General features: G+C 39.1%; 1 protein-coding gene across 1 annotated transcript in view; it reads left to right on the top strand.

The window, feature by feature from the left end:
• The first annotated feature begins 896 nt into the window (after window positions 1-896).
• The window catches only part of GNB1 (guanine nucleotide binding protein (G protein), beta polypeptide 1), a 20,616-nt gene continuing 13,926 nt past the window's right edge, over window positions 897-7,586 (top strand). Inside the window, exons 1-2 of the mRNA XM_010145126.1 lie at window positions 897-959; window positions 2,410-2,461. The gene's annotated coding sequence lies outside the window, so the exon portion shown is untranslated. The remainder of the gene's footprint in view (window positions 960-2,409; window positions 2,462-7,586) is intronic.

Here is a 7,586-nt window from a genome sequence, read left to right as displayed (position 1 = left end):
TCCCTACTCTTCAAAGTCTGTTTTCTTCCCTGCTTTCCCCAACCTCATAAAAAAAGTTGTAGTCTCTTCCGCAGCAGAGTTGTCTTCATGTGAAGACTTGTATTCTGGTGGATGTTTGAGTTGAGATAAATTTTTAGGCTGGATTGTCACCTCAGTGTAAGTACTCCAGTATCTTTAAAGAAAAAAGAATATTGGGCTGACAGCTGTTAGTGAGTACCTGAGTAGGAAACTCTACCCAGAAATGATAATGCCTTTGCCTCTGGAGTTACTTTATTGGTTTTTAGTCCAAACTGCTGTGCTGCTTTACGTGGAGCAGAAGGCTGTGGGTACGCGGTACGCGGGGACACTGTGTTCACTGACTGTGTGTAGGGCTGGCTGACCTCCAGGTGCATTGGTATAATGGTTTAACCACTTGAACCATGCTTAAAGCATGGTACTTTTTGTTCTCTCCTCTTTTAGAAACCCAGGTTCTTGATGTTGAGAATCTTACGCTCTCAGCTAAGCAGCATTGTAAGGGCTGATTAAAGCAGAGTTCTTTCTGAACCAGTGCTGTGGTGCGGTGAACGAGTTGGCCTGTAATTTTAATGTTGTTTTTACCAGGCTACATTTTAGCTAAAAATGGAAGCTTGTGGCAATGCAGCTATTTTTTTAAGTAGATTGTCTACTTTTGTTCTTAAATGAGCTCCATCTTTAATGCAGCATTGAAAATATCTCAGTTGCCAGGATTGCATTCTGCAAGCATCACGGGATGCTTTCAGCTACCTAACTGAAAAGTTAACCTGGTCTAAAAAATAACCTGAACCTTGTGGAATAGTTTGCTGTTATGCTGCCTTACTCTTCTTGCAGGCTGGTTAAAGTAGCTTTTTTTGTTTTGTTTTTGTTTTTCTTTTTTGCAGAAAGCATATGAAATCTGCAACACCTCTCCTGCATTAATGAGGGTGCAGCACAGGACAATAATGGTGTGTGTTTTGGCCTTTGCTCTTGTGTATTCTGTGTGCTGTTAGTGTTCCAGCATAATTTTACTTGTTTACATTTCAGGTAATTCTTTCAGAATTTCATTAGATTGCATTATCTCTGTGGTGCGGGCAAACTTTTTCTGTCAAGGCTTCTGAAAGTTCAATATAGCTGATCTTTTTTCAGAACCTTAAATGGTCACATCATGTGTTTGTGTCTTTGCGGGGGTGGAGTTTGGCCTCTAGGTGTGGGTTTTATGTCTAAAAGTCTGTTGTTCTGGCTGTAACAAACAAACCTGCTTACACTATGATGGTTTCATAATCACAGTATTAAACTGTTCATCTATAAATGAGCTTGGATGAGGATGATCCATATCCTAAGTAGCTTAACCTCCATACCAGACACTGAAGTGGTTTGTAAATTTTTCAGCTAATAGCGAACTGTAAAATCAGAGAGACGCGTTACATGTAAGCATTTCAGTCTAAAGGATATGAGGCTGTAGACTGGATTTCTGATTTAAGGTTATTTTGCTTCATACACTCTTGCTTTGTGCTCAGAATAATCTTCCCCGTCCTCAAGCAGCAGCTTTGCAGATGTGTGCTCAGGTGTCCACCGACAGCAGCCCTGGCCCTTGTCTTGCGGTGCGATAGAGACAGATCGCAGGTGTTGGCAATGTAGAAGCGGTTGTCAATGTTTCAAATCTTGGGGCAAACCATAATTGTTGCTTTGTGCTGCCAGAGGGAAAAACTGTTCTGAAATGCCTTACAAGAATTTATTTCACCTTCTACAAAGTCAGCTGGTGTGTGAAGTCATTACAGATTTCTGGACTGCAAGTGTGTGAGCTACTTGATGTGTCAATTTTTACTTTTTTACTTTCTAATATCTTTAGTGTTTAGAAGTCGTAACTCTTCTAGAAGAGTGGTGTGCTCTCACTTGAGTTCATTAGTAGGAGGTTTATGTAACTTCTTTTGATAAAATAGATATGATATTTAACTGTGCTTAGAAATCAAGCATACCTCAGGAACAGTGTTGAGCAGGAATAATTTCAGTGCTTTGAAAATGCAGATGGGGGCACTTTGTAGTGCAGCGAAAATGGCAGTCTCGTGTGAGCGAGACAGTCAGAGTCGTTTGGGTACAATCCTGAACTCTCTAATAGCGTGGACTTGTATCACTAGGGGAAGAGAATTAATGATCTGAGGACTGCAGGAGCTTTCTTAGGAGAAAAGATGTTAAAAATGTCTTGACATGAGCAAGTCTTTTGGTGGTGTTAGTATTGTTAAAGCAATGCCCATTTCCTTCATGAAGACAAGCCAGCTGTTTAAGTTAGCTAACAAAAAACAGTCTGTGCTTTGAGAGTATTTTAATTTCTGCTAGATTTGTTAAGAAATTGGTGTTATTTCTTCTTAGCCATACTAATTCCCTTTTTGGTTTTGTTGTGTCTTTTTTTTTTTCCAGAATTTACATGTTTGACAGCAGAAGTTGGCTTTCTACTGTAGTGAGAGAAAATGTAAGTAGAGAAATAAGGTAAATTCTTTTTTTCTAGTGCTTGAGAAACTCATGCTATTTTTAAAAAGTGGCTAAGTTCAGTTTTTAGCTGTTAATCTGTTCAAGCCTGAAGTACCTGTTTTCTACTTCAGCATGTGTATTCTTATGTCAACAGGAAGGATTTAAAACTGGCCAGGAAACCTGCTAAATAATAGATGGTAGTGCCTGCCTTCTTTCAGAAATGGAGCTGGCAAAGCAGAGGGAGACCGTAGGTGAAACTGTTTCATCTCAGTGGGGCAGGGAACTGTAATAAATAAAATTATGAGAATAGTTTTTCTCTCATGAATGAAAAATTACTTATCCGCCATGTTTGACAAAAGGCCAAATTTCGTTTGAGCAAAGTGGCTCTTGTCAGAATGTTCTTTTCAGTGTGTCAGTATTCCTTAGAACCTAAAAGTTTCAGAGTATATTCTGTGTAATCGTAATTATTACTAATATTCTTGGAACAGTGAAACCTTCGTTACCTTCCAGACCATAACTTGAAATGATTCTGCCTCTCGTGAAGCCCCTGAGCCAGTGAGGAGCAGTACTGGTTAGCCAGGTGTTGTGTAGAGGGTATTTGCTCAGTTAAATTTGTTACTTGCAATTACTAGGTATTTACCTGTTTTTCAAGCAGCGAGCTAAACCTGTCCGCTGAGGTGTTCTCTAATTAGTTACCTTGGTCAACCCTAGACACCTCTGGTGTTCTTTTTTGGAGGAACAGAACCTGACACGGAACACAGCGTCCCCAGTGTAGACAAACCATTGCTTTTACTCAGTGGCGTTATAGTATTTTCAGGTTTTCTGTCCTATTTTCTATATAGCCTTTTGTTTTAACCAGTGGTGGATATTAGGCCAATGTCTTTGAGCTATTCAGTGCATATTCTATGGGGGTTTTCCCTTCAAATAAAGGTTTTATGATAGAAGCTTGTGTGATTCTGTACATTTCTTAGGTTGTGTCCCTGTATACCTTTTCTATGATTTCTGACTTCCTAAAATATCTTTACCTTTCTTCTTGTGGTCATCACTGTAGCTGGATATGTGTACACTTCAGGATCAGGAGGCAGCCCTGAATTTTTTTTATCTTTGTTTTGGATCATGTAAATGGGGCAGAGAACACCTCAGATTTGTTCCACAAGCAATTCTGATCTTACTGGTTTTTCTGTTGAATAAAAGTCAAATAGGAATCAATATATACTTCTGATTAAATAACAAAAAACCCCTCAGCTTTTCAAAGCTGATACGATGCCAAATCATTGGAACGAACAGTGGATTGTACATAATTCGTTTGTCATTGTGAAAATGTACAAGCTGCTGTGCCTGTTGCTAATAGGATTTATGGTATCTAATAGATTAGCACAGCTTCATTTAATCAGATGACCTGCTATGAGACCGTCTGGGAGGCATAACATGAACTCATTATTAAGGCTGTAGAGTTTTGGCTCTGTTTCTGCAAATGATGTGTTTTGCTTTTTTTCTGGTTGTTTTGTACACTCTGGAGTGATGCATATTAGCAGGAAAGATGTTGAGGGACCAAATGTCAGACGGAGCCCGTTCATCTGGGAGAAAGGTGGTTTGGCAAACCTTCTTACGAAATCACTGTACTTGGGTAATACTCTAACAATATCATTTAAACCCCTGTGTAACCAGACTTTACATCAGCAGTGGCTCGATGGGATGACTTTACTTGTTGGTAGTAGAAATGTGTAGTAAAAATACCTTGTAGCACAGCAAGTTTGACCATGAAGGGATAGAAGTTCTAAATATTTGACTTATTAACAGTTGTGATTTTAAATCCGAGTTCTCTTCCTTTAGTCGGTAGAGATTATGCACAGGGCAGGCTTTTTTTACTCTTTTTCATAGGAGTGGTGTGAGAAAATGAAGTAACAAAGTGTTCAGTAAGCATTGCCTCATTGCTGTTACCAGGTAGTTTCAGAGAAGAATCGTATTTAACCCAAGAACATGTTTGGATGAGTTGTACTCAACTACTTCTCATTTCTCTTATAATGTCAGTCTACACATAAATGTGATTGTGTTAATGATACTTTGGTTTCAGTAACTGGAACTTTTTTTGGATAACCAGCTTGAGCTCTGGAAAGGACAGTAAAGTTGTAACAATGAAATGAGTGAATTTGAATTAGCCTTTGAATTGTTCTGTCCCTGTTTTCCGAGTAGTGAGGAAGTTATTACTTTAAGATGAATGATACGATAAATCCTTTTGACATAGTTGAATTGGGAAGTTTTATCATATCTGGAAAGTAACGAATCAGGTGAAGTAAAAATTTGATTTTTTTCCTTTGTGGGAAACAGGAACGGAGTGACTCTTCTACGGGTAACTTCTAAGAAGAGATTAGAGACTTGGGTCATTCGGAGCAGTGAAGAACAGTAAACTACCTTGCAAGTACACATATTGTTGTCCCTAGCAAGAAGAGAATTACCTAAGGTATTCTTGTCAACAAGATTAGGGGGAATTAGGCTTAGAGCAGGGACACTTAAGCACTTCAGCCTCTGGAAAGGTCTTGAGTGAGTTCAGCAAAGTGAATGTGTTATTCCTAAGAAGCTGCCTTCAAGAACACTGTAACATATTCAAAAGAAAGTGAGGTAAGCATGAGTTTGGCTGCTACCTATTTCTTCACAGCTATGGTGGTAACTTGGAAAAAAGGAGTGTGGAGCTTGAGTAGTGACTTTTTGCATGAGGTTGGCTTGATTTAGAAATTTAGTGACTACTTTCAAAACCCCAGATGTAGAAGCATCATCCTTATCAAGCTTACAGTTTGTTCTAGAAACTGACTTTTAAAATGAGGTTAAATGCCTTTAGAACATGCTGAGAAACAAAAATGTATTATTTCATGGTATGTAATTGTGCTGGTTTGCAATGAACGTAGATCACATATTTGAACCATCTTTGCTCGTTGCTTCTCTCTGTAATAGGAATAAATCTGTATTAAAAAATTCCCGTGTAACCAGAGTGAGAATAGATAAAAATCTTTTTCACATACATTTTCCTGAACTTACCTGTGTTCTTGCTCTTTTCAGGATTTTTTAATTATTTTTTTAAATGCTAGGCACTAGTAAGCTCTGCTGATTTACCGTACAGCGGAAAAGTACATAAGAGGATGGAACCCTTTTTTTGCCGTGACCTCACATTTCTGCCATAAATTTGTTTGCCTAAGACTTAGCGTAAAAGAAATAGAGGAATAGCCAAGTTGCTTGGCTGGTTGTCCCATTTCACAGTCTGCTTCAGAGAACTAGTATATTTTAATGCCCTTGGCTTCATTAGGTTTTTCGTTTCCTGAGTGTTAGTAAGTTCAGTCCTGCTGGCAGGAATTGGAACTTCCTGTTGATGTTGAAACATAGCAGACTACAAAGGAAATGTGGAAGTCTGGTTTAAACAATTGCTATGGATGCTGTCGGAGATGCAGATCGGGGTATGGAGTTGCTTGGAATGTGTAGGGGCTGATTCCTGAAGTGTATCTAACTTCAAGATGTGAACTTCTGTGCATGTATCACTGATGGGAAGGACACCCAGGGCTCTATCTGTTCAGCTACTAATTGTCATGCAGTGAGTATCGAAACACGAGTCCTACCTAGCAAGTGGCTGAAGGTCAAGATCCACAGAAGCTGCTTGGGCAATAGTAGCTGTTAAGTTGCTTGAGCTCCTTGCTGCCTGGGGTAGTGGAGATGGTATCTTGCATGGAGGTGTGAAGGTTTCTGCAGTGTTGGTAAACCTTCTTGAAGTTGTTCATTAAAAGGAAGCTTTCCTTAAGATGTTAGTGGGCACTCATTTTGTATGATGAGCTTGTATGATTTGTTTAAAACTCAGGGTCTACAAATAATCCAGAATGAAGCTACAGGGTTCAGTTCTTGTGAACTTTCTCAATATGACTTTTTTTTTTCCAAGAGTTTGTGTTCATCTCCTTAGGTCTCTTTGTGTTCCATACAAAGAAGTTTAGTTTCATTTAAATGCAAGAGGATTCTGTTGCATACTGCACAAATTCTGGCAGAAATAAATTGGCACTATTTTAAGCTGTATGTTACAGGAGAGTGTGTCTGCTTTGACTGACATTAGATTATTCCTCCTATTATATTTTTTAATAAAGCTCCATGTAAATCTTGAATGTAGTTACCTGTGACTCTGCAGCTGGAATTCTGGTGTCCTAAATCTTTATCTTAATGCTGTTGTTGAGTTGCTGTGACCTTGAGTAAACTGCTTGAGTTTTGGGTCATGATTTCTTTCTCTGAAATGGGAAAGATACAATCTCTAAATTCTTTGTACTCTGCTTGAGGAGGTTTACATTTGCTTAGTGGGAAATGGGCTTATATTACCTTAGAGAATGGCACAGATAGAACTGGATATCAAAAAGCTGAAAGATCTGGAATTTTTCAGTTTATTCTGAAGAACGGTCTTCAGAATTTCTGAATTCCTGTGTGACACGAGTAGTGCATACTATGTCACAGTGTGTGTGAGCAACACAGAGCTGTACAGAGTGGTGACTGCGTGCTAAAAACTGTAGAGACACCCAGCCAGGGAGTGTTTTATCTTAAATGTAGAAGGAACAAAAGATCTTGAGAAACAAAAGAGCATTCAAAAGAGGAGAAGGTGGTTACGGGATGGGTTTTGTCTTAACTGGATTTTGGACTAAGCTGAACAAGCAATCTTAAAGTGGCTTAAAGATGACCCTGGAACCAGAAGAGAGAAAGGAGATGCCTAGCTTCTCCATAAAGTGAAAGGGCTTTGAAGTTGGGTGAACGGAGGTTTTGAGACAGGAGCTAATTGAAATTCCTTTTCTGAAATAGTTGGGAGGTCAGAGAAGAGTATAAATTTGTAAATGATGATATGACAAGATCTGACGTGTGTTCCTTGAGGTCCTTGGTTTGGAATGGGGCTCGGGGATAAGGCTGGCTCTGAGGGATAGCAATACTTAGGGAACGTTGAAGTCTTAACTCCTTTGGAACTTCTTATCTTTCAACAGTTCTGTTTGTTCTGCTGCTTTAATTTGCCTTCGTAATATGTTCTCTATTGCTGTGACTGGATAAAAATTAGGAAGTTATCCTCGTCTTTCTCCTTGGGAAGGGCTTTAGGAAAAAACCAACCCCACCCACCCCCC

Source organism: Buceros rhinoceros, unplaced genomic scaffold (genome assembly GCF_000710305.1).
Source record: "Buceros rhinoceros silvestris isolate BGI_N320 unplaced genomic scaffold, ASM71030v1 scaffold25551, whole genome shotgun sequence".
NCBI classification, from domain to species: Eukaryota; Metazoa; Chordata; class Aves; order Bucerotiformes; family Bucerotidae; genus Buceros; species Buceros rhinoceros.
The sequence above is the reverse complement of the archived record's forward strand: the minus strand, read 5'-3'. Positions and strand labels throughout refer to the sequence as shown.